We start from the raw sequence: 26,410 nt of genomic DNA on the forward strand, positions 1-26,410 counted from the left end.
CTAGGAAGCACCTCCACATGTAAGGAGGAGGTACAAGATGTGGACACCACCCCCCCCCATGCAGATGCCTTATGTACAAACCAAAACTAATCATCTTTCAACACAAACCTGTAATTCCTTTAATGTTTCCTATCTTTATAAATTATTAAAAGCTTGCTATGTGCCATGCACACTCTGAGTACTACAAGTAGAGCAGTGTGATAGTCAGAGCAAGCTATCTAACACAATAAAAAGGCCCAAATTTCAGTGACTTTAATCGGTCCTTACTGATTTTCTCACTTCAAAATCCAATAAAAGTCAACGTGATGGGATGATGGTGAGCTTTCCTCTACATCACAGGTGGCAAACACAAGGCCTACGGGCAGAATCTTGCCTGTAACCTTGTTCTATACAACCAGCACCTTGTTTCTACCTGGTGGCAGCATGGAGCTCCTTGCCCCTAGTTAAGGAGTAGTTACATTTATACAGTCCAAAAATTACATTCAGCCCTTTGAAGGCAACCACGAGGCTGATGTGGCCCCCAGTGAAAATGAGTCTGACACCCTGTCTACACCAAAGCTATCTACCTTATGGCATCTCTGGGCGATACTGGAAGAAGACTTGTCTTGGGCCACACATTAAATACACAAACACTAATGAAAACTGATGTGACACAGACACCAGCCAGCAATGTCCGCGGTGTCATAGATGAGACATGAGATATTCACACGAACTACTGAGTCCTGTGTGGAGGAAAAGGGTGCCCCAGCTACCCTCTCAAGGGGAGGGTGCCTCAGAGCAACCTGGCCACTCTCTCAAAGGAGAGTGCCCCAATCCTTCCCTTCACAGGGTTTTTATTGGGGTTCAGTTTGCACAGGAATACAGGTAAAGTTCATTAATCGTTGTCAGGCAGTAAGAATCAAACAACAGATAATGTTCAAAGAACTAAAAAGGGCTCCCACTGAGTTGGGAGTCTTATCACCTAAAAAACTACAGAACTTGAGGAACTAAATTCATTTCCTGCCAGGGCCTTCATAATCTAATTAAGAGCATCCTCAGCAAGCAGGTTTCACAGGATTTTACATATTCCTTTCTCAGGTCTTATCACCCTGGGAAGTGTGCAGTCCCCAGTGTGGATTGCACCACCCCTTGTTATTGTCACAGGCTTGAGTCAGGCAGAGGAGACAAAGGCAGCCAGGAGATTTGGATGTCTCACAGGCAGAATGAGGACTCATGCTTTGTCAAAGCCAAGGGGTGAGGGTCGATCACCCCCTTTTTCCACAGCCCCCAAGTCCTTCCCTGGGGCCTCCATGTGATCATGCCAGTCTTAGATGATTCCCCCCTTGGGAAATCTTACTCGTCATTGGCTAACTGATCAAGCATTGGGGGCCAGGCAAGGAGCAGAAGCAGTGCTCCTGCCAGGGAGATAAGCTTGTCACCTTAGTGGCTCCCGGTTCAAAGGTCTCTCACTCAGCCTTAGTCACAGGGGATTACAGCTTCCTGAGACCAGGCAGGGCAGATGCCAACACTGATGAGCAAAAAAAAAGGTCTGTGTATTTTTGTGATATCTGTCACCACAGATAAGCAAAAAAATCCTCACATAATAACCCTAATTTTGCAGTAGCCCTTTGATAGTATTTTAAAATCATTGAGTAGGTCCCAAGTTTGTGATCACTAATATAGAAAATGTACATATCTAAGTAATAAAATTAAGTAATGAAAAAAAAACTAAGTAATGTTTTAAGTACATTTATGATTTTGTGTTGGGCTGCATTTATAGCCACCCTGGGCTGGGCTGCATGCAGCCCACAGGCTGTGGGTTGGACATCCCTGTTCTACACCCTTATTTACAGACCTGGGCATCTTCATTCTAGTGTCTCTGATTTAATGTTTACTGGCTCCAACCATTAGGAGAATTACAGGGATGGAGATGCCGGGGGTGGAATACCTCACTTCTACCTACATTTCATTGTCCTGAAGCCTGTCACATAGATGCACCTAACTGAGATAGAAGCAGGGAAATGCAGTCCAGAGTACCCAGGAAAGAAAGAAGATGAGTGTAATCAAATATAGCATGTCTCTGCAATCACTGATGAACAAAACAAAACTCCTATATGTAGCTTAAGCTCTAGTGTAAAGAGAAAAGTCAGTAAAGAAAATGTACACCATATCAGATAATGAAGAGTGCAGCAAAAAGAAATAATTCGGGGTAAGAAAACACTAGAGAGCCAGGACATACTATTGTATTTTATTGATTCTAAAACCTTTTTTCTTTACATTTTAACATCTCTGAAATCAGGATACATCTTACAAACTCATCATATCATTGATTAATTGGCAGCCATTTTCTTTCTTAAGGATACCCAAAATAATGGTGTGGCTTACTCAAACTGGCATATGAAATAAGATTTTTTAATATAGAGTCATCAGGGAAGGCCTCTCTGCAATGATGTATCATCAAAGACCTGAATGAAGAGTGGGATCTCCATATTAATAGCTAGGGGCAGAGAGCCCTGAGCAGAGGAAATAGCTTAAAATGTTTAAGAGCAAAAATGTCACTGTAGCTGAGGGGAGCAGGTAAGGCAGAGAATGGTAGAAGGTGAAGCTACAGGAGTAGCTGAGTGACTGGTGACCTTCAGCAATTATTTTTATTTAACTGACCTTCAGTTTTCTGAACTGTGAAATAAAGACAATAACATCTACCCAACGGGAATGTGTGAAGATTAAATAACACAATGTAGTAAGGGAGCAGAGGTACAGGAACGGCACAGACATCCCCTCTCCCTTCCCGTCTTTGTGAGGACCAATCCAGTGATCCTCTGACCCCCTTTTACTATCTCTAACACAGTAGTGACAATAACATATTTTGGTTTCACCAATATAAGTTAGGCTTCAAATTTTAAGCTTTTAATGTAAGTCCTCATTAAACACATTTAGTAGTTTCCTACTAAATAACAAATTTCTCTTATCTTCTGGGCCTTATTTTCCATGATCAATTTTCAAAGCAAATTTCTCTAAGTGCCAAGCTAGATAAAGATATGCACATTTATTTTAAACTTGTCTCTACTATACATGTAAACTTACGAGGAAGAGAACAAGGAGATGGGTAAGAAATAGGAGATTAGCCCTGGATGGCATAGCTCAGTGGATTGAGCATGGGCCTGTAAACTAAGGGGTTGCCAGTTCAATTCCCAGTCTAGAGCACATGCCTGGGTTGTAGGCCAGGTCCCCAGTAGAGGGCATGTGAGAGGTAACATCACATTGATGTTTTTCTCCCTCTCTTTCTCCTTCCTTTCTCCTCTCTCTAGAACTAAATAAATAAAATCTTTAAAAAAAAAAGAAAGAGGAGATTGCTAAATATTGAAAAGTTTCTATTTCTGATAAAACTGTATTCTTAACTGCTTCAATTTCATTGTGGTTCCCTAATTTAGTCTTCTGTCTTATTTGTTGATTTTAATTCACTAGAAAAAAGTGTGATGTGAAAATGAAACATTACAGGTGTGTTTATCTTCTTTTGAATTAGTGTTTTGAGTTCCCTCGGATATATTCCCAGAAGTGAGATTGCTGGGTCAAAAGGCAGATCCATTTTAATTTTTGAGGTACCTCCATACTGCTTTTCACAGTAGCTCCAACAGTCTGCATTCCCACCAAAAGTGCAAAAGGGATCCCCTTTCTCCACATCCTCACCAGCACTTGTTGTTTGTTGATTTATTGATTATAGCCATTCTGACAAATGTGAGATGATATCTCACTGTGGTTTTAATTTGCACTTCTCTGATGATAAGTGATGTTGAGCATCTTTTCACATGTCTATTGGCTATCTGTATGTTCTCTTTGAAGAAGTATCTATTTGAGTCCTTTGCCCATTTTTTAATTGGGTTGTTTGTTTTTTTCAGTGTTGATTTTTGTAAGTATTTTATAAATTTTGGATATTAACCCCTTATCAGATGTGTTGGTGAACATGTTCTCCCATTCTGTGGGTTATATTTTTATTTTGTTGATGTTTTCCTTTGCTGTGCAACAAGTTTTTAGTTTGATGAAGTCCCATTTGTTTATTTTTTCTTTTGTTTCTCTTGTCTTTGGAGAGATATTCAATAAAAAATTTCTATGAACAATGTCTAAGATTTTGCTGTCTATATTTTCTTCTAAGATTTTTATATGGTTTTGGTCTAATATTTAAATCTTTTATCCATTTTGAATTTATTTTTCTGTGTGGTGTAAAAAGGTGGTTTAGTTTCATTTTTCTGCATGCATCTGTCCAATTTTCCTAACACCTTTTGTTACAACCACCAAGATATAAAAGTAGCCCAACTGTCCATCAATAGATGAATGGATAAAACAACTATGGTACATATACACAATGGAATTCCACATGGCCATGAAAAAGAAGAAAATTTTACCTTTTGCAACAATATGGATGGACCTGGAGAACATTATGCTAAATGAAATAAGCCAGTGAGAAAAAGACAAATATCATATGATTTCACTCATATGCGGAATCTAACAAACTGAACTAACAAGCAAAACAGGGACAGACTCACAGATGGAAAACAGATAACAGCTGGTGTGGTGTGGTGTGGTGTGGGAAGAAGTTAGGGGGTGGGGGGATTGAGCAAAAAGGAAAAGGACTCATGGACATTGACAACAGTGAAGTGATTGCTGGGGGAGGGGGTATAAGGGGACTAAATAGTACTGGAAAAAACATATAATAAAGATTATATTAAAATAAATAAGTAAATAAATAAAATGAAACATTCTAACTAATTATACCATTGATCAAATAAAACTGAAAATTTAAGGCAGTGGCCTATGTAGTTAAATGAAATTGTTACATTTTTTTTCTGAGATATTCTGGTTTGATGCCAAACACTAAATCACAGTTCAGTCTTACCTCCATTATACCATTTACAAAGTTACAAATGTTTAATACACTTATGTTATAAATGAGCATTAACAACTAAGAACTTCATAGCATATTACTTTTTTAAAAAATCACTACTGTTTCTAGTTAAGAAAATCTACAAAAGGACCCTCTATAAGTATTTCTTTCACTCATCTGTTCCATTATTCACTTTAAAACCATACTGAGTGCCTAATGTGTACAAAGGGCACAAACACAAAACAAGGTTATTAACTCCAAGAAAATGATAATCTAGCATACATTCACCAAAGGTGTACTGTTCCATGAATTGTGCTAGCGATTTAGTAATATAATAAGCTGAATAAAACATGCTAGCTGATCTCAAATAGTTCACTGCTAAAAGAAAAAATACTTAAGTGAATAGTTTGAATTTTATTTTATTTATACAAAATGAATGTACAAATAAAATATGAAGGAACAGGGTAATTAATGGTAAACTGGACTTCTGCTCTATAACTAGAAGTGTTTGAAATATTAAGAAACTTTTGTTTTTGTAATCCTGACTATAAGGAAAACTTTAAAGTAAAATTAAAAGGTGAAACAATTTCATACTCCTTCATTTTTGTGCTTCTCACGAGGAGGTGGTTAAGCAGTAAATACACTTGTCCAAAATTAATCAAGAAGCAGGAAAGGAAAATTCTGCAATGGGCAGAGTGAGGGTCAGGAAGCCACGGACCCCCAGTGTGGCTCTGTCAGGCTTAGCCACCGAGTGTCCTCGGGCAAGCTCTTTAGAGTCTGAATTTCTGTGCTTGGAAAGCAAGGGAGTTAGACTAAATGATGTCTAAGGTGCTCTTTCTATTTCTAGTGTTTTCTGACTTTTCGCTTCTAATAGGTTATGTCTGTGCTGAGGAGGGATTAGCCTCAGGAAGGCTTATGTGTCCTAATACATCAGTCATTACATGAACATACTGGTATGTTAAGTTGTGCATAAAAGATGAAATTATGAAGGGAGACCAAACACCCCCAAAATTTATTAATAAAAGAACTGTGTATTTATTCTTACATACTTAAACTTCAGTCACCTTCAAAGTATTCTCCATTTGATGTAATACACCTACTGAGACTTTTTTCCACTGTTTAAAACGCCTTTTAGTGCTTCAGCCATTTTTTATTTCACCTCTTCCTCATTGGTAAAACTTTTCCCTTTGATGAGTTTTTTTTTGATCCATGGAAACAAAAAAAATGCCCGTCAGGATAAGATCAGGTGAATAGGGAGGGTGGGGCATAGGAGTCATGCAGTTTTGGGTCAAAAACTGCTTAACACTGCATTGTGTGGGCAGGTGCACTTGTAAACCACCCATTATGAAAGGGGTGTCTTCAAAAAAATTTAGTGAAGATAAACACAGCCTCTCACAATAATGCCAAATTCAAGTTCAACAACATTACTACTTTCTGACATGGCTGATCATAAATTATAAGTAATTTTATAAGTTAATTTGGATATCAAATCAAAAGAACTTTAGGCTGACTATCCCCACATATTAGTGTTTAAATTTTACATTCCAAGTGATCTTACATTCTCCTTATATTCTGATGGTGGCCCAGATTTATTTCAGACATAGACATAAGACTCTGATAAAGGAACCATCTGATCATCATGTCCTAACAAAAAGACCAAAATCCTTACTTAGTTAGTTTCCCAAGCTCCATTCTTATTTTATTTAAATTATTCCTCAGGGAAACCAGATTCTGACCCTTTCCCAACAAACTAAATTGTCAAATATTCCTGTGAGGTACATTTATAGAAATGTTCATAAGCAAAATTTATGTAGCAGAAAAACAACAAGTTGCTAATAAATTCCATGTCTAATTGTTACCAGGGAGACACGAGTCAGGGGACTTCCCCTTCTCGGTTCCTGCCTTGCCTGCAAGAGAAGCATTCAGGCGTAAGACAAGCACAAATAGTGGAAATGAGATGGCAAGTTTATTTATAGAACACACTGGAGCACAAAGCTGCAGACAGGCACCTGGCTAGTGTAAATGCCCCATGTATAGAGAAAATAAAGTTGTTAGTAAATTGGTTAGTAAGTTTTTTCTATACATTTGAGTACCTGGCTACAGGTAGTCACTCAGCTAATCTCAATGTGTTGACTACTGGGTTTCAGGGGTTACATACTTTTCTCAGCTTCTAGGTCCCCTCTTGTCCTCTTCTTTTATACCTTGTGATCAATACACAGTTTTAAAGTTTTTCTCCCACAGCTAGGGAAAGTGATACATGCAGAATTTCAAGGAATCCCTTCCTCCTGTGTTATCATAGTTTTGCCTATCATAGTTTTGCTTCTGATGTTTGTAACACCTGGCAATCTTATTAGATGGGGCTCACTACTGCTGAATCAATGGGTGAGACATGTTTCCCTTTTGTTTATAGCCTCCTGTTCTACTTTCTTTATTAGATTGCACTGGTAAGGGCCCTGCTTTATTTCCCCTCTGGCTGCTCATTGCTAGCTTCTACCTAACATAATAATGGGACACAAAAAATGTGAAAGTCAAAAAAAAGTACTGGCATTTATCTAGTTTTCCTAATTTGGCTTACATTTTAGATAAGGACATTAGATAAAGAAATGCAATGTTATAACTTAACAACTGGAGAGTAAGAAGGCACCTAAGTTACTATTCTAACAATGCCCCAAATCTAATGATTACAAAATGTGTCTCATTATACCCTTTTACAGTCCTTAAAAACACAGTCCACAGAGAAGTATATAGGTATATTGGCATTAAATGACTGATTTAACCCCAAAGTATTTTTGTAATATGATGAACAGTCCAGTAGGTTAGATTCCCATTCTTATTTTAACATGGTCAACTTTGGAAAGATGCTCTTGGCAATAAGGAGAAAAATACTTTAGAAAATGTATAATATCAAGGGCGAAAAGGTGAAATATGGAAAAATACATTGAAATGGTTTAACCAGAGGAAATTTAAAATCTGAAGTGGTTAATACTCTAAATTAACTAGTATTTCTGCCTCCCTCCACATGATTCATATCCCTTTACTCTCCATCCTCCATCTCCCCCCTCAATTCAGCCACAATAGCGCTCATTGTCTTGAGAAGAAGAAAAAGAAGAAAAAGGCCTTTTTTTTGGCTTTTGAATTTCAAAATCTTGGAATACAAGGACAAAGAAAAAGGTTTGTTATGGTGAAACAATCTATAGGAGTCCTAGTAAAGCTAAAAAATTAAAAAATAGCTAGAGATTAGTAAGGCTTCTTGGGACTAGAGAGATTAGAGTGGGAAGAACCCTGCTTACACTCCTAGGTCTGGGTACATTTAGGTACGTCTATGCCCCAATTCCTGGCTATAGTCTGGAGAAGCAGCAAAACCTCAAGGTGTCCCACATCTCCTGTGGTGCATGTGCAAAGGAGATGGCTCTACGAGATAGGTAGGCAGTCTTCAGATTATGTTCTATAGATCCCTGTGACACTATGGGGCTCAGGAGCATAGAATGTCCCCTGTGTTCCCAAGAGCAGTACAGAAATGGCCCAGAGGATCAGATGCTTGGGAAATGAATAAGGAAGGACCCAGAAGTTACCATTGAGACCAAAGGGGAGTAAGGTCATTCCATCAAATGTTGATGTGGCATCTGACCCACTAAATGGCCAGATGCAGTCTCTGAATGATGTGGTCCTATAAATGTCTCCTGGAACTTATACCTAGCACCAGACAGAGGTAGTTAGTGAGAAGAAATACCATACTGACTGAAATTATGGTTCTACCTTTCCATTAAGTTGAGTCTCCAAGTAGAAATTCTTTCTATAATTTTACAGGAAAATAAAGCTAACATACTGGTATAATTTAATTTTTTTTGGACTAGATTTGTACCTGCTAAATGGATGAACCCTGTCTGGACCTAACCCAGTTCACACATTGGCCTCAGACAAGAGCCTAAGAGGGGGCAGTACCAGGGTGGCACAGAGGCGTGGAGGACAGCAGCCAGGGCAACCCTGCTGGAACTCCGGCGGCTCTCCCTCTGACTCCACCTGGGAGCTCCTCCCCATGGACTCGTGTGTGCTTCTGGCTGGACTGCAGACAAATTTTGACTTAAGCATTTTACAGACATTATCTCTTTCCTCAATGCAACCTTTTCCTCATTGAGAAGATAGAGATGAGGAAAGTTATATAATCACTCAAGTTCACACAATTACTAAGTAAGGATTTGAACCTGAATCTCCCTGACTCAGAATGAAGCCCAGGCTAATTTTAATTTTAACTTCCAGGTGGCCCCCAGCCAGGTGCGGAGTCAATTTTCAAGAAGATGAAAATGAGGGAAAAAAATACTAGAACAAGATTTGAGGAGAATCTGTTTCCACAGAAGTGTGTAAAAAGGACTTTTAACTTTGTGGGTAGGATAATGGCAGGGAAGTATTTTAGGGGTTTTTTGTTTGTTTTTATTGTTGTTGTTGTTTTTCATTTATTCCTTCACTCAACAGATATTTTCAAGCGTCTATGAAATGCACAAGTCCCCACTATGGAAGCCACCCCAGTGCCAGACCCCTAGTCAGGGCACATACTCAGAACTACGCACATCCCTCCTTCCTTTATTTCTCTGTTCCTGGAGAGCAGGACTGCTCTACAACAGCTGGAAGAAGCAGGCAGGGAGGATGGGAAACATACTCACTGCTCTGAGGAGTGAGGGGAGTTGATGACATCTCCTAACTCATCCCTCTGCCTCTAGTGTCTGCCCTTCTCCCATCCACCCATCCACCCTTCCCTCTTTCTGACAGGATTTTTCTTCTAATCAATGTATTTGAACAGTCACTCTCTTGCTATACCCCATATGATGAAGTTCACAATCTTTAGCAAGAGTTCAAGGCCCTTATGTGTCTTCCCTGACCTCTCTCCTCCAACATGCCCTACACTTCAGCTACACTGCCCTGCCCTAACTCATTGTGCAAGCCGTTCCCCATGGCCTAAGGTGCCTTCCCCAACCTTCTCTTTTGTGCATTCCTCTAATGTCTCCACGTGACAACTCTTCAATGAAATCTTTAGGAGTCTTCTCTTTACTTGTGAAATCAATGATTCCTTCCTCTGATTCTGCAAAGCAATTCCTTCACACTTCTGCAAAAGCACTTATCACAGCAGCTATGTCAAATGGGCAATACTGATGAGAGAGGAAACTCAGAGGAAAAAAAAAATCCATGGCATTAGAGGAGGAGAAGGTATCACAGTGAAGAAATCGAATGTGTAAAGTCAGTGAATTCTGGGGAACACATACAGGTCAGCAAGAACTTGTGGAGAAATAGGTTAAAATCAAAAATAAAAAGGGCAGAAGCTGAAGAATAGATACAAACCTATGACCAGAAAAGTAATATGCCCCAAGAACAATGTTGGACCACATGAGGCGGCTGGGGCTGAAATTCTCAAGGTCCACATTCAGTTTTCTTGGTAATGGATATCTGTGCCATGCCATTGGCATTATAATGGGGAAAACCACATGCAAATAAATTCATAATTAAAGGTGGAACTATAAGTATTTTTTCCAATTCATAACGTTTTATCTATTCTCCTCATCTGCTCCACTGCCTGGGAAAATTTTTAAAGGAGATTTTGTCTTAAGCATTTTACACATATTTTTTCTTGCCTCATCAAAACTAGGAAATAGCAGAAGTTCATTTTCCAAGTGACCTAAGTCAGGTTGGGGATTAGAAATGTTGTGTTGACCCCACTATTTAGATTTCTCAAGGAAGCAATAAACTGGCACATGGGCAGGCGTGAGCTGGTCTCTGCAGAGACACTAGTAACACAGCTTGACCTGCACCAAGGGAACTGCAGGAACACTAGAAGAGTGCTTGGCATGAACAGTGCAGGAATAGACTAATCCAGTCCTCATGACTGGGTGTCAGAAAGGGATGCAACGTTTAAACCAATAAGCATTTGATTTATTTCAGTGACATGTTCAGAAATAGAAATGTTCATGACCCTGAAAGAACCCAGGGACAGATTCCAGTTAATAGAATCAGAGGTATATCTGGAAGTGGGGAGTAGAGTAAAGTTGCTGAAGGGTTAGGATCAAAAGGTCCTTAAGTAAGGTTTGGTCAAGGCAATGAGTGAATAGGAAAGAACCAGGGAGACAATAAAGCTTGCAGAGATCTAGCAGGTCATTACAGCAAACTCTGCCTAGGCTATTCGGGTATTGAAGTTAGAGAGTAGCAGCTAACCCAGGGAAAGTGGTCTTCATGTCACGTCACAAGGAGACTTTCAAGGACAAAATAAGAAAGGTTTCTCCCCCTCTTTCCTAGTCCTCAAGAAGAATGGCTGTAAATAGTAAACCAACTATGACAACTTCACATTATCCATCCCTGTCTCTGTCAAGGCTGTCTCCATGTACTGTCATAACCCCACGAGGATGAGTCAAAGATGATGACCAGACTCTCTAGCAGCTGACTGCACCTTGCATCTGGATCAGTTCACTGTTCTAACCAAGGACATCAGAGATGAAGAGGCTGCCAAAAATGATGAGACAGCTTAAAAGATGGCCTGCCTCTTTAATGAGGAACCTGTTCTCACAGAAATGTAGAATAAATCTCTGAGAATTGTCAGCAATAAAAAGACTTAAAAAACAAGAGAAACTGGATGAGTGCCAAACATTTTAAGAGTGGGGCGATGTTGTGCTTGTATTGATCCTCTCAGAAGGAATAACCTAAAAAAAAGTTGGTTTCAAGCAGTGTTTCAAAGTAAAAAGTTTTGAAATTCTAAGTGCAATGCTAGTTAAAAGACAAACTTTAAACTCTAAGTAACTTTTATTTTTTAAAATGTGTGTAGCTTAAATCTCTCTCTTTGCAAATAACAAACTCTAGACTGAGATTCTGTGAATGTACAAAAAAGTGGGTTCAAATTAATTTTCATTCCATTGCTTTGAAATAGAAACAAAACATTTCCTTTGGTAAAACTATGGTCAAAGTATTCATGAAACTTTTGTGTAAAACAAACTAGGTAGAAAGATTAGAATGTGAGTTATGCTTATAAGAATTTTTAAAGACATGCATTTTTTCATTTCAGGATGAACCTTGGTTCTTAAATATACTGAACTGAAATGATGTTGCAACAATTGATCTGTTAACTTCTTGTTATAAATTGACATGTATTTTAAATCATTATTATTTTTTTGGTGAGTTTAGCTTAGGTTTCTTTTTAGAAAGATGACCCTGATTAAAAAGTAGTAATAAAAATCAATAAAGGTAGAAAAGCCTTTCTATAGTATTTAAGTGCATGGCATTATATGTTTAACAATGGTTATACAAAAATTATTCTTCAAGGTTGAAGTTTTGGGAAAAAATTACTTGAGGATTATTTAACAATTTGGTTTGAACCTATGGAACCTGTGACTTCTTTAAAAAAATTTTTATTATATATTTTCCATTATCATTTAATCTCCTTATACCACCCTCTCCCCTGCAAACACCACACTGTTGTCCACGTCCATGAGTCCTTTTTCCTTTTTGCTCAATCCTTCTACCCCCTAAGCTTCCCACCCCTTAGCTGTCATCCTGCCCTCCATCTATGAGTCTGTCCCCACTTTCCTTATTAGTTCAGTTTGTTCATCAGATTCCACATATGGTAAAATAAGTCATATGGTAGTTGTCTTTCTCTGATTGTCTTATTTCACTTGGCATAATAACGTTCTCCATCTCCATCTATGCTGTCGCAAAAGGTAAAATTTTCTTCTTTTTCTATAGCCAAGTAGTAGTCCATTGTGTAAGTGTTCCATAGTTGTTTTATCCACTCATCTACTGATAGACACTTGGGCTGTTTCCATATCTTGGTGATTGTAAATAATGCTACAGTGAACATAGGGGTGCATATATTCTGTCGAATTAGTGTTTCAGGTTTCTTTGCATATATTCCCAGAAGTGAGATCTCTGGGTCAAAAGGTAGATCCACTTTTAATTTTTAGAGGTATCTCCATACTTCTTTCCATAGTGGTTGCACCAATCTACACTCCCACCAAAGGTACAAAAGAGTTTCCTTTGGTCCACATCCTCATTAGCACTTGTTTATTGATTTATTGATGATAGCCATTCTGACAGGTGTGAGGTGATATCTCATTGTGGTTTCTAAATGAGAAAAATCCTGCCCAGCCCTCCCACCATTTCTAATAAAACATGGTTTTTAAGAGATTTACAACTATAATTTTAAAAAGTCCTTGATTTTGGAAATTTAAACTACTAAAATATAAATTCTTTAAATGTAAAACTAAATAAAGGTTGTAGAAATGTATGATATAATAAAATTAGATAAGTTACATTTTATTTTAATTTGAGAATTTTTTCAGCTGATTTTCCAAGTTGGATAGAATAAGTACCTTTTATTTGAGTGAGGAGAATAGATTGATTTGTATGGGCTTTAAAGGGAAGTTACATGACTTATATAACTACCTTATAGAGCTACCTTAAGTAGCATAAACTGGATAATTCTACAACAGTTTTGAATATAGAGTACTCAAAATAGGGTAATGTTCTCTGGTTAGATTGCTAGAGATCAATACTGGTCTCCAGAAACAAAATGGCGGGGTGGGGGTGGGGACAACATATTAGAAAATTACAGTCAAGAATAGTAACGATTGGACATTTTCAATTCTGAAAATCATACCAACACAAACAAGAGTTCAACGACCACCATGGTGCTAGGAGAAGATTTGATTTAAAATGAAGTGGAAGCTCACTCTGCATTGCCCAGACCCCTTAGTGCGTACCTCAGATTCCTGCATTCCCACAGTGGGAAGGACAGCAACTGAACTCAGCTTCACACACTTGTGACTTCCCCCAAGCAGAAGGGTCTGAAGCTTCCCACAGGCTCTGAGCTCTCCAGGTGTTGGGCAGCTAGATTTCACAGAAATCTTCTGAAAATAGCAAACATCTAAATTCAGACTGTCTGGCACCCAAATAGTCTGTCCCTCTACCCCACTCCCAGCTGACAAGATTGCTCTCATGCTTTTCCTATGTTAAGGAGAAAGGGTCCCTAGCCTGGAATGTAACCATTGTACATCTTGCCCCTGGCCCTACTTTGCTTCTCTGGATTGGAGGGCGGGAGGGTGGTAGCAGCTATGTGGCCCTTCATCCTGGCTCATGGTCCTAAGTTTCCCAATAAGGCTTTTTCCTTAACCTATACCAAGTAATGTTAAATATTTAACCTTAGCTGTCTTGTATAATAATTTTCTAAGGACACTTTATAGATGAAGAATGATAGTCTGTAGTGAAGGGGTCTGTACAATAACCACATTGGCATGGAATGAATACATATCATTTCCCTGTGTCATCATCTGCACAACTGCAGTCAATCCTCATTATTCACAGAGCCCATATTTTCAAATTCACTAAAATTTATCTGTAGCCTCAAAATCAATGCTCACAACTCTCTCATAGTCATTCACAGGCATGCACAGAATGGAGAATAATTTGAGCTGATTATCACATTCCCAGCTGAAGTTGAACAAAAAAATCTCTGCCTTCTTGTTTCAGTTCTCATACTGTAAACAATTGTCCTTAAGGTAGTCTATTTAGTGCCATGTTTTCGGGAGGGGGGTTAGCATCTTTGGTGTTTTTGTTGGTGACTTTTATGTTTAAAATAATGCCCAACCATACTGCTGAAGTGCTATCTAATGCTTCTCAGTTAGAAAGCTATGGACGAGAGATCAAAGCAGCTCAAGGTGCCCAAAGCAAAAGAAATGTGCAGGAAACTGCACTGAGTCACGGCATTCAAAAAATGATTGAAACTGATAAGAGATGCCAGAGGAAACAAAGGCACATGACATAGAGGAAAAATACAATGATGACAGAAGATTTCCTATCATAAATATATTGTACAAAGTTAGTTATAAGAGGGAAGGCTGGTAGAGAGTAGTAAAGGGGGTCAAATACATGATGACAGAAGATAATTTAACTTTGGGTGGTGGGCACACAGTGCAATATACAGATCATGTGTCATAGAATTGTATACTTGAAACATATATAACCTTATTAACCAAGGTCACTCCAATAAATTTAATAAAAAAGTAATGTGAATCATTAAGTAACATCTATGTATAAATAACATCATTAAGAAACTATGATTTCCACAAAAGAAATTATGATTCACCACATTAACAGACTAAAAAAAGAGGAAAAAAACATGGCAATATCAACAGATGTAGTTAAGATGTAGAAAACACTCAGTAAAATAGAAAGAAACTTCCTTAACCTGATAAAGGACATCTACTCAAAACTATAGAGAAAATCATTTTTAATGGTGAAAGACAAAGTGTTTTGCTTGAGAAAACAAGCAAGGCAAAAATGTTTCCTCTCACTACTTCCATTGAATAATTTTCCTGGACATTCTAGCCAGTGCAATAAGGCATGAAGAATGAATAAAAGACATCTAGACTGGAAATAAAAAAATAAACTTATTGTCTATGTGGAAGATTGTATGCAAACTACCAAAACACCTACTATGATTAACTAGTGAATTTAGCAAAGTCCAGAACACATGACTACTATACAATAATCAATTACCTTCTGTCACCATATATTTGACCCACTTTCCTATTTACTACTCCCCCACCCCACTTTCCTTTGATAACTACTGTACTGTTATCTGTTTCTGGGTTCTCTTCTTCTTTCTGGCTTCTTAATATCAAGATATCCAAGGGCTCAATCACTGGTCCTCTCCTCTTTCTACATTTACTTGATGATCTCATGTAGACTCCTCATTGAAATGCCACCTATATGCTAACAACTTACAGGTCAGTGCTCTTCCAGAACTTCAGATTTGTATGTCCCACTACCTATTAAATAACAGATACATCAAACTTTTCAAGGCCAAGACTAAAACTCCTGATCTTCCCACATCCCTTCTCAATCTCCGTCTCACTTTTTTCCATCTACTATCTTTTCCATTTGCTCAGTCCCAAAACCTTGCAGTCATCTTTAACACCTTTCTCTCATATCCCACATCAAATTCATCAGGAAATCTTGTTGCACATATTTGCAAAGTATATCCAAAACCTGACTGCTTTGCATTATGTCTCCCATTACCACCCTGTCATAAATCTCCATTATCTCTCACCTAGATTACTGCAATGGCCTCCTAATTGGTCTCCCCATTGTACTCTTACCACTAGTATTTATTAAACAGCAGCCAAAGCGATCTTTTTAAAATATAAGTCATATTATGTCACTCCTTGGCTTAAAACTATCCAAATGGTTCCTCTTGTCATTTGTAGTAAAAGCTAAAGTTTTTACAATGTCCCACAGGGCTCTGTATTCTCTTTCATGTTAACCCTGACCTCCTCTCCTTCACTATTCCTCATTCAACTGTCATGGGAATTGAGCCTGTTTGCCACCCCCCTCCCAAGTCCCGCCTCCTTGTGTAATCTCATTTACTTCATCTCTATAAAACCACAAGCAGTCTTTTAGCTTCTGTTTCAACAGGGGTGGGAAACTTCTATCTTCTTTTGAGCTTAGGCCAAAAGCTGTTCCCACTACTTTTCACTCCTTGGAAGTTATTGGGACTCAAAGAGCCACCGTAATATTTTTGTTCACATGTCAATCTTTCAGGTATTTTAAAACAGCTATGATGTTCCTCTAAGATTTTCTCCTCTCCAGTAGAAACAGCTTTAGCATCTTTATCAAAGAATCAAATATTATGTAATTTCTAATCTCATACCACCTCAGTCACACTTACCAGCACTTCCATTTGCCTAAAACACATACACACCTCCACCATCATACTTTATATGCTCAGACTGAACTAGAAAGCTGAAATACTGACCCTAAACAACAAACAGAGAAAAGCATCTATGTCTAACCAACATATATTCCCAGCCACCAGATGCTAGAAGTTTTCCCCAAAGGAAAGCAGGGGAGTAAGAACAAGTCTTAAAGGGCTCCACGGGGATAAAGGGAGATCATGCAAAGCAGGCATACGTTCCAGTTGTTGGAACTTTGGCAGTCTCACTATGGAGTGTAACAGATGACACATTCTAGGACATTTTTCTCTTGGGCATGTGAATTTTAGGACTGAAATATTTAGCAGAATAAAAATAGGTTCTGAATAAAATTACAGCATATTGAAGATGAATACATTTGGCTCTAATAGTGTCATAAAACAGACTACATTATCTTTCAGAGAATTTTTAAATATAGGAAACACTATCAAAACTCCTTAAAAATTTCAGAAGAAAAAATTTTACTTGATTTTTCATATTTCTTGTGAGTTAATTTATTAGAGCAATATTGGGAATGAGTCAAAATGAAAGCATTATGTTTTATTTCCAAACAGATTTTAAACTTCTTAAGAACAAGGGGCATTTTCTTCTTTCTTATATTTCATCCAGGGATTGGAATATAAAGAATATGCAAATTATGTGCTTATTCTCAAATTCCTATCAGTAGATGAGTGGATAAATAAGCTGTGGTATACTTATACAACAGAATACTATTCAACTGTGTAAAGGGAAGGAAATCTCAACTTTTGCAACAGCATAGATAGACCTGGAGAACATTATGCTAAGTGAAATAAGCTAATCAGAGAAGGACAAATACCATATGATCTCACTTATATGTGGAATCTAATGAACAACATAATTTAACAAATCAAAACAGAAACAGAAGCATAGATACATAGAAGAGACTGACAGTTGTCAGAAGGGAGGGGGTTGAGGGGCTGGGTGAGAATAAGGTGAAGGGATTAAGATATATATTATAGATTAACATAAATAACATGTAGACACAGGCAACAGTATGGTGAGGTGGAGGCAGGCAAAGTGGAGATAAATGGGAATGGAAAGAGACTTTACTTTGGGTGATGGGCTCATGATGCAATATACAGATGATGTTGTTGAGTTGTACACTTGAAACCCATATGGTTTTGTTAACCAATGTCACCCCAATAAACTAAAAAAATTATGTGCTTATTAACACAGAAATAATTAAAGAATAAAAACATTATATAAGCGTAGGAAATGTCTAAAACTTTTGGTTGGTCTTCAGTGTGTTTACTACTTACTGGGTCTACAGAAACCACCAAAAGTTTCAAACTATTGTTTGGAAATTGATCAATCTCTTTTGTGTATCCTACTGATAACCACAAGCAGCTTATACAAATCAATCTGAAGAACATTGAGGTGTTTTCTCTTTGCAGAAGTCAAGAGGAATATCTTAATTTTTTTCCTTAATCTTGTCTTCTCTTCCTTAACTCTCCTGTCTTTGCTAGTAACTTTTTATCAACAGCAGTTTCTCTTAAATAGCATCCTGTTTTTCAGAAACCTAATCTCTTTATATAGTACATCATGAATGTTTACACTGGGTGGAGAGTTTCTCAGCCATCCTTTTTTCCTTTTAAGAAAAGGAAAAAAGGATGACCCCATTGCCCCCATCCTGTATGACTCCATTGTTTCAGCTTCCAATAAGTCTTGTTACTTCCACTAATAAAAGAAACAATGGAATGATACTGCCTTAGATCCCATACCTCATGAAAAACAAGTCAGCTGGCCATACGTAAAGCTTTAAATTAATAAAACATCTTGAATAAGAAGTTATCCAAATAACTTCAGTAGTGATTGAGTAATCTGAAAATTAAATTTAAATACTTCCTAAGGGTGATTTTATGGAATCTTGACTTTAACCTTTTTGAAATAAATACTTACCAAATGAATAACCCAAAGGATAAAGTCATGTAAAACCATTTGCAAGACACTAGGAAATTATTTGTTAATAGTCTCAAAGACACAGGGCTATAGACCAAAGAATGCTATTAATTTTTAAGCAGTAATTTTCAGTAATAAAATTAAGTAATAATTTTTAACTTTACTTACATAAATTGCTACATCTCCTCCTCTTAGCCAGAAGATTCCTTAAAAACATGTTACTCTGTTCTTTCATACTGCAAAGTCAGAAATAAGTTGTGAGTTGGATGTACCTTCAGTTTATGTCACTCACTTCAGTTTTATTAGTATTTTTTATTAAATTCACTGGGATTACATTGGTTAATAAGATTACATAGGTTTCAAGTGTATATTGCATTGTGTGCCCACCACCCAAAGTCAAATCATCTTTCCTCACCATGTATTTGGCCCCCTTTCCCCTTTACTATGCCATGCCCCTTCCCTCTGATAACCACTATACTGTTGTTTGTGTCTATGAGTTTTTGTCTTTCTTGTTTGCTCATTTCTTACTTTCAGTTTTATATCCCACATATGAGTGAAATCACATGATTCTTAACTTTTTCTGACTGACTTATTTTACTTAGCATGACATACTCAAGGTCTGTTCATGTTGTTGCAAATGGCAGTATTTCATCTTTTCTTATGGTTGAGTAGTATCCATAGTATATATGTACCTCATCCTCTCTATCTAGTCATCTATTGGAGGACACTTCAGTTGTTTCCATGTCTTGGCCACTGTGAATAATGCTACAGTGAACATAGGGGTGCATATATCTTTGAGAATAAGTGTTTTTAAATTTTTTAGGCAGATAACTAAAAGAGGGGTTGTTAGGTCATATGGTAGCTCTATTCTGAATTTTTTGAGGGGCTTCCATTCTGTTTTCCATAGTGACTGTACCAATTTACATTCCCACCAGCAGTCAGTGAGGGTTCCTTTTTCTCCAAAACCTCTCAAATGCGTCTTACTACTTGACTTGTTGATAACAGCCATTCTAACAGGCATGAGGTGGTATCTCATTGTAGTTTTGATTTGCATTTCTCTAATAGCTAGTGAAGTTGAGTATCTTCTCATATGTCTGTTGGCCATTTGTAGGTCTTCTTGAGAGAAGTGTCTATTCTGATCTTCTGCCCATTTTTTAATTGGATTGTTTGTTTGGTGTTGAGTTGTATGAATTATTTATATATTTTAGATATTAATCCCTTACCCAGGCTGTTGTTTGTAAACATCTTCTCCCACTTGCATGATTGCCTTTTTGTTCTGTTTGTGGTTTCTTTTGTTGTGCAGAAGCCTTTCAGTTTGATTAGTCCCATTCACTTATTTTGCTTTTACTTCCCTTGCCAGTTTTATTAATATTTTTATCATAATCCTCATAAGTCTCTCTCTATGTGTGTGTGTGTGTTTGGGTGTGTTTGGGTATGTCATATCCATTTGCATGCAGCTTTGTAAGATGTGAGCTTCTTTCCTTGATTCTTTATTCCCCTTGATTCTTTTTTTTTAAATATATTTTATTGATTATGCTATTACAGTTGTCCCATTTCCCCCCTTCTCTCCCCTCCACCCTGTACCCCCCTCCCACCCACATTTCCCCCTTTAGTTCATGTCCATGTGTCATATTTATGAGTTCTTTAGTTTCTACATTTCCCGTACTATTCTTGCCCTCCCCCTATCTATTTTCAACCTACATTCTATGCTACTTATTCTCTATACCTTTTCCCCCTCTCTCCTCCTCCCACCCCCCTGCTGCTAACCCTCCATGTGCCCTCCATTTCTGTGGTTCTGTTCCTGTTCTAATTGTTTACTTAGTTTCTTTTGGTTTTGCTTTAGGTGTGGTTGTTAATATTTGTGAGTTTGCTGTCCTTTTACTATACATGTCTTTTCTTTATCTTCTTTTCTTAGATAAGTCCCTTTAGCATTTCATAAAATAAGGGCTTGGTGATGATGAACTCCTTTAACTTGACCTTATCTGAGAAGCACTTTATCTGCCCTTCCATTCTAAATGAGAGCTTTGCTGGATAGAGCAATCTGGGATGTAGGTCCTTGTCTTTCATGACTTGGAATATTTCTTTCCAGCCCCTTCTTGCCTGTAAGGTCTCTTTGGAGAAATCAGCTGACAGTCTGATGGGAACTCCTTTGTAGGTGACTGTCCCCTTACCTCTTGCTGCTTCTAGGATTCTCTCCTTTGTTTTTACTTTGGCTAATGTAATTATGATGTGCCTTGGTGTGTTTCTTCTTGGGTCCAACTTCTTTGGGGCTCTCTGAGCTTCTTGGATTTCTTGGAAGACTGTTCCCTTGCCAGATTGGGGAAGTTCTCCTTTATTATTTGTTCAAATACGTGCTCAATCTGTTGCTTTTCCCCTTCCGATTCTGGTACCCCTATAATTCGGATATTGGAACGTTTAAAGGTGTCTTGGATGCTCTTAATCTTTTCCTCAATTTTTTGAATTCTTATTTCATCATGCTTTCCTGCTTGGTTGTTTCTATCTTCCTTCTGGTCCACTGTATTGTTTTGAGACTCATATTCCTTCCTTTCACTATTGGCTCTCCTCCGCGTGTCTTCCTGCATCTGTTTTATGGTAATCTGCATTCTTTCATCTAAATTTCGTCCAAAATCCACCAGTTCCGTGAGCTTTCTGATCACCAGTGTTTTGAACTGCGCATCTGATAGATTGGCTAATTCTTGGTCGCTCAAAAGGATGAGTCCTGGGGGACTGATTTGCTCTGTTGAAAACATGGTTCTTTTTTTTTTCCCCCCTGTCTCTCCTTTTTTTTTTTTTTCGGTCTGGTTGCTCTTGTTATGGTGGGGGGCGGAGCCTTAGGTGCTCACCCGGGCTGGGCACCTCAGTCGCTAGATTGTGACGTTATATGTGGGGGTGGGAGCGGGAGCAAACAATGGCGGTAGTTCCGTTCCCCTGGACTCAGACCCTTGTCTGGGCTTCTGGGCCGCGAGCTCTGCCCTGGTCCACAATCGCTGCCCCTCTGGGTCTGCCAGCCGCAGCTTGCGTACTCAGGGATCACCGCTGCCTTCTTACTCGCCCGATGGCTTTTGTGCCGATTTCGCGCCAAACCTTCCCCCGGCCTCCGCGCGCCCCCGACCCAAGCCAGCCCCGCGCCCGCCAGCTCGTCTTCTCCTACCAGTCTGGATGAACGCGTCTACTTCAACTTCTTGGCTGCCCGACTTCCATTCAGATAAATCCTCTGCCGGATCTGGGTGTTATTCTGATAGTAAATTATTATTGTAAATTATTGGTTTTCTAATCTTGGTTGTACGAGGAGGTACGGTGCAACCACCTATTCCTCCATCTTGCCGGAAGTCCCCCTTGATTCTTTATTAATCAATGAGGATCATACTTTTTCCTTAAAAGGCAGCTGAGAGAAATCATAGCATTTTCATCCTAAAAAGTTCTCCAGAGATTATATAGTTCAATGTCTTCATTTTATAGACGATGTACTGAGGCCCAGAGGTTAAATGACTAGGCAACTACTAGAAACTGCAACTTAAATAGCCTGCAAGCCTCCAAATAGCTCATTTGTTGGCCTGCATTGACCCTAGTTTTGTCCTACCTGGTTTCAAATTCCCATCAGTTTCACAATGCCTAGCACTTAAAGTATTTATATCAATTAATTGAAAGGAATTAGGTAGTGGAATCACTTCTCTTTTATGGATTGTTAAAACTGGAGTTGGAATGAAGAAAAATTATGAACCAAGCACAATTTGTCTTTGACATCCCTTTCAAACTCTTCTTATTCCCTTGCTTTTTTCTTTTACAGCCTCAGATGACCCTTTAGCTTCTGAAGTCTGCCCCCAGCACCACTCCTACGAGTGTTTTAATTCCCAGCAGTGATTCAGTTCTTTCTACATTATCTTACTTTCTAAATTCAATTAACTCGTGTTTTATTAACATTTATAACCAGATTCTGCTAGTGTAGACTACAAGCTAGAATCCATTACCATTTTTCCCAGTTCTTCAAATAACTCACTAATTTACAACTTGCTAGTATTTCAAATATTGAGGCATAATATAAGTCCCTCCTTATATCATAGCTTTAAGTGCTTATCCTTCACATGAAGTAATTCTAGAACCACAATGACTTATAGGTAGGTACATACCTCCCCTAAACCCAACCAATCAACAATGTATCACATCATAACTCCCATAGTTACTGTGTTTGTTTTACAACTGCCTCCAGCTCTCTCCCCTGAGAAACTATCAATAATACATTTTTCTCCTTGACATTCTTCTGTATCAATTTTAAGGATTCAATTTAAGGAGCATTTTAGTTCTCCATCCCCAAAAAGCTTATGAACTTTTGCTCTGACTAATCTAATGGTCTCTGTATTAGAGTACCAATATGTCATTCATCCTTGCCAATATTATGTTTGGTTTAGTTCTTTAAAGTCAGCTGAAGTTTCTTAATCTTGATAATGTAGACAACTATACTCACCTAGTATAAGTGATGACAGCAATTATAATAACAAAATATTTACTCAATACTTCCTATGTATCAGTTTGTTAAATACTTTACATGCTTTGTCTCACATAATCATTTCAACACATTGACCTATATGTTATTAACACAGCTTGTTTTGCTGATGTGTAAACTGCTAGGTATGTAATCTTGAGAAAATTACTTACCTTTCTGAGTTTTTCTAAAATAAGAATGATAATGATACCAATCTCTTGAGAATTCAATGAAACAGTTCTCAAAAGATGTTTATTATGGTGCCTGACTTAAAGTAAGTGCTCCATACATGTGAGCATTTTTTTTTAAACTTGTCCCAGATCATACAGTTAGTAAGTAGTAAAGACAACAATCAAAGCCAAGCAATCAGCCTCCAGAGATAAACTCTATTATCTTTAAAATGGTATGCATAAAGCACTTATAAGTGATGGTTACTATCAAACATGATTTGCCTAGATTCTGAAACATAAAAACAGTTACCTCTTACAGTCTGATTTTCCCAAATGAACTTCAAATTTGATCTCTTAAAATTTTGTTTTCAGTTTTGCTATCTCCTTTAACAAATTTTAAATTCTACAACAGGAGAATCACATTTATTTAATATTCATTTTAAATTCTGACACATAGATGTTGTCGATGAAAAACTTAAGCGCAAGACAAATTTAACAAAGACATAAATTTATAGCAAGGAAACCCATATTTTTTTCTTCAGCAGAGGTTCAAAAGTTTTAGGAAGGAAACTAAATTTTATAGAGGAAATTCTGAGAGAATCTATGATTGGCAAGTGCTCTATTAAGATGGGATCCTTAGAAGCAGGGATAATTTCTAATTAGTCTTTAGATAAATTGATGGTCCTTGGTTGACTGTTATAAGGCAAGCAGAAGTTTAGGGATGTTTGAAAATAAAGGAAGGGGTATTTAATTTGAGGGGCAGAGGTTAATTAGTGTCTGGTTATTGTTTTGGAACAAGTAGGATTGATGGTGGCTGTTATGACAAATCATTTCCCAATATTCCCAAGTGATCCTCTTCAGAACCCTATGAGGAAGGCAGGACAACCATTATTGCTCCCTCCATTGCCAATGGAGCAACAGTCACTGATGAATTAAGGTTTCCCAAGGCTACACAGCTGTAAAAGTAAAGAAACTGAACTAGAGTCTAGGTTTTTTCATTCCTTGTCCATCGTTTCTTCTACCATGTCACATTGATTCCATATCTCTTTTGTATTTAGACATGTTTTGATTAAAAGAAAACTAAAACTCCTTCATTTAATATGGAATCAAAATATATTTTCACAGTCTACTAGAGAAATGATTTGAAAATTATTTCATTTCCATTGGTAATTAGAAGTTGAAAGCCTCTTGTAATATTGTTTAAAAGTTCCTCCTATTAACCTCTGAAAAAAAGATTTACTAATCTGATTTTTTGCCTCCCCTAAATATCTCTTAAAACCATGTATAAACAATGCAGGCACTATTGATTTAATACAAAAAAAATGTATTTTACATATAAGATACATTTTTCTTATCCTTAACCTTTTCTAAGACTTATTCTGTACTTCTTATTTCCTCTTTGAGAGCTAAAACCATTGAGTGAACAGAAGTCTTGTAACTGGTGAAGTGGTTAGTCAAACATATAGGGTCTTTTTTCCTCTACATACAATCTCTCCTTCATTTTTTACAGTCTGGCCTCCAACAATATCTTCTTGCTCTAAAATAACATTACATAGTAAAGAGCACTGAGTGCACTGAGGTCATTTAGGTGCCTGAGAAACAGCAAATACCAGGAGACATGTATATCTGGTTTTAATAAATACCTCAAAAATCATCTGCAGAGTTCATATTCTAAAACCTTTTAAAATGTCAAACTTAGCTTTAGTTAACTGTAGAAGAAAATGCAAGCTGGGACCACCACAATCTCCATTACTTCATCTCCTTCTCTTCCCCTATTTCTAGCCTTAACAGTGTCAAGATTTTTTATGCTAGCAAATGAATTAAAATCAGCATTCCCAAAAATGTTATATCCATTTTCATTACTGAAATTAGTGGTAATTACTACAATTCATCTATGATAATGGAAATATATTTTCTGGAAATTGCAAAGAAACTATAGATTAAGATTTAAATTAAAAATCTACAAAGGAAGGCTAGTATAACCTCTGAGGGTTTTTTAATACTCATTTGCCTAGTTTTAGAAAAGTATATCGTGTGTAGTGTGCTATTAGCAGGCAACAAAGAAAAATAAGAAGTAGGTTTCAAAGTAGCAAGACTATAAAGGTTAACTAAACCTTTTCTGTGATTAATGTGAATAGTCTGGGGAAGGAAGACGAGAAAGGACTGATGGGCCATCTGTCCCTGAGGGAGTGCTTCTCTAGCTCCTGAGAGAAACAAACCAGACACTGAGACCAGGACATTCCAAGAGGGAACAAGGCTGCCAGAGAGTGGTTTAATTGTAAGCTACAATTTTTATGGTTTAAGGAAGCAAAGTGAAGGATTAGTGAGAAACTAATAAACTATATTAGTAATGAACTATACCTTAGACATTTATACATACTTTTCCCCCTAAATTTGTCATCTTTAAGTAGTCATGGTTTAACATTATTTGAGCTCAACCTTTAAAAAGTAAAACTTATTTTATATAAAAGACACAAATACATAGAAAAGTAATAATTAAATCATGGAAATACAACACTACCACTTAAAAACTACCACTATTTTCCTTCCACTAGGAAATCATCCTAAAGAATGATTTCCTTTTGGAACTAGAAGAAGTAGCAGTCAATGTTATCTGGTGGCTGTGTATTTAGGTAGCAAAATAGTCTCTTTGCAAATCATTTAACTTCTTGAATATAGATCATAAAGGGAAGATATGAAGTAATGTCTAATAAATTGCCAAGACATTTTTTTGGATGGATTGAATGACAATGTCCTTTTCTGAGGTTTCCTTTCATTTACATTTTTCTCCCAAAATTAGTTAAAACTGAGAACATAGTTGTAATAAGTTAGCCTAAAATTTCAAGTATGTTTACTTCACTGAAGTAAAAATTCTACAAAGTAATTTGAGAGTCAATTTGTAGATCATTAAACAACTACCTAATTTGTTTACTATAAAAACTCAATTAAAAGAAATATGAAATGGATGATTTGAAGATTTCATACATATTGCAAGTAAACTTAATAGGCCATGTGGTTCACAGTGATTGGCCATTAAGACAAGCAAGAAAATAATGAACATTGACCTCATCTGAGAAGACTGTAACATGACATTATAAAAGGTTTCACTAATGACCAAAAGTATGCATATATATCCTTGGATTTTTCTCTTCCTTCTATATTACTTATCCCATACCACAAAACATCCAAATCACAAGTTAATCTGAACTATTTTAGCTCCAAAATTAGGGCTAAATTTTTG

The sequence above is a fragment of the Phyllostomus discolor genome, chromosome 2, assembly GCF_004126475.2.
Source record: "Phyllostomus discolor isolate MPI-MPIP mPhyDis1 chromosome 2, mPhyDis1.pri.v3, whole genome shotgun sequence".
NCBI classification, from domain to species: Eukaryota; Metazoa; Chordata; class Mammalia; order Chiroptera; family Phyllostomidae; genus Phyllostomus; species Phyllostomus discolor.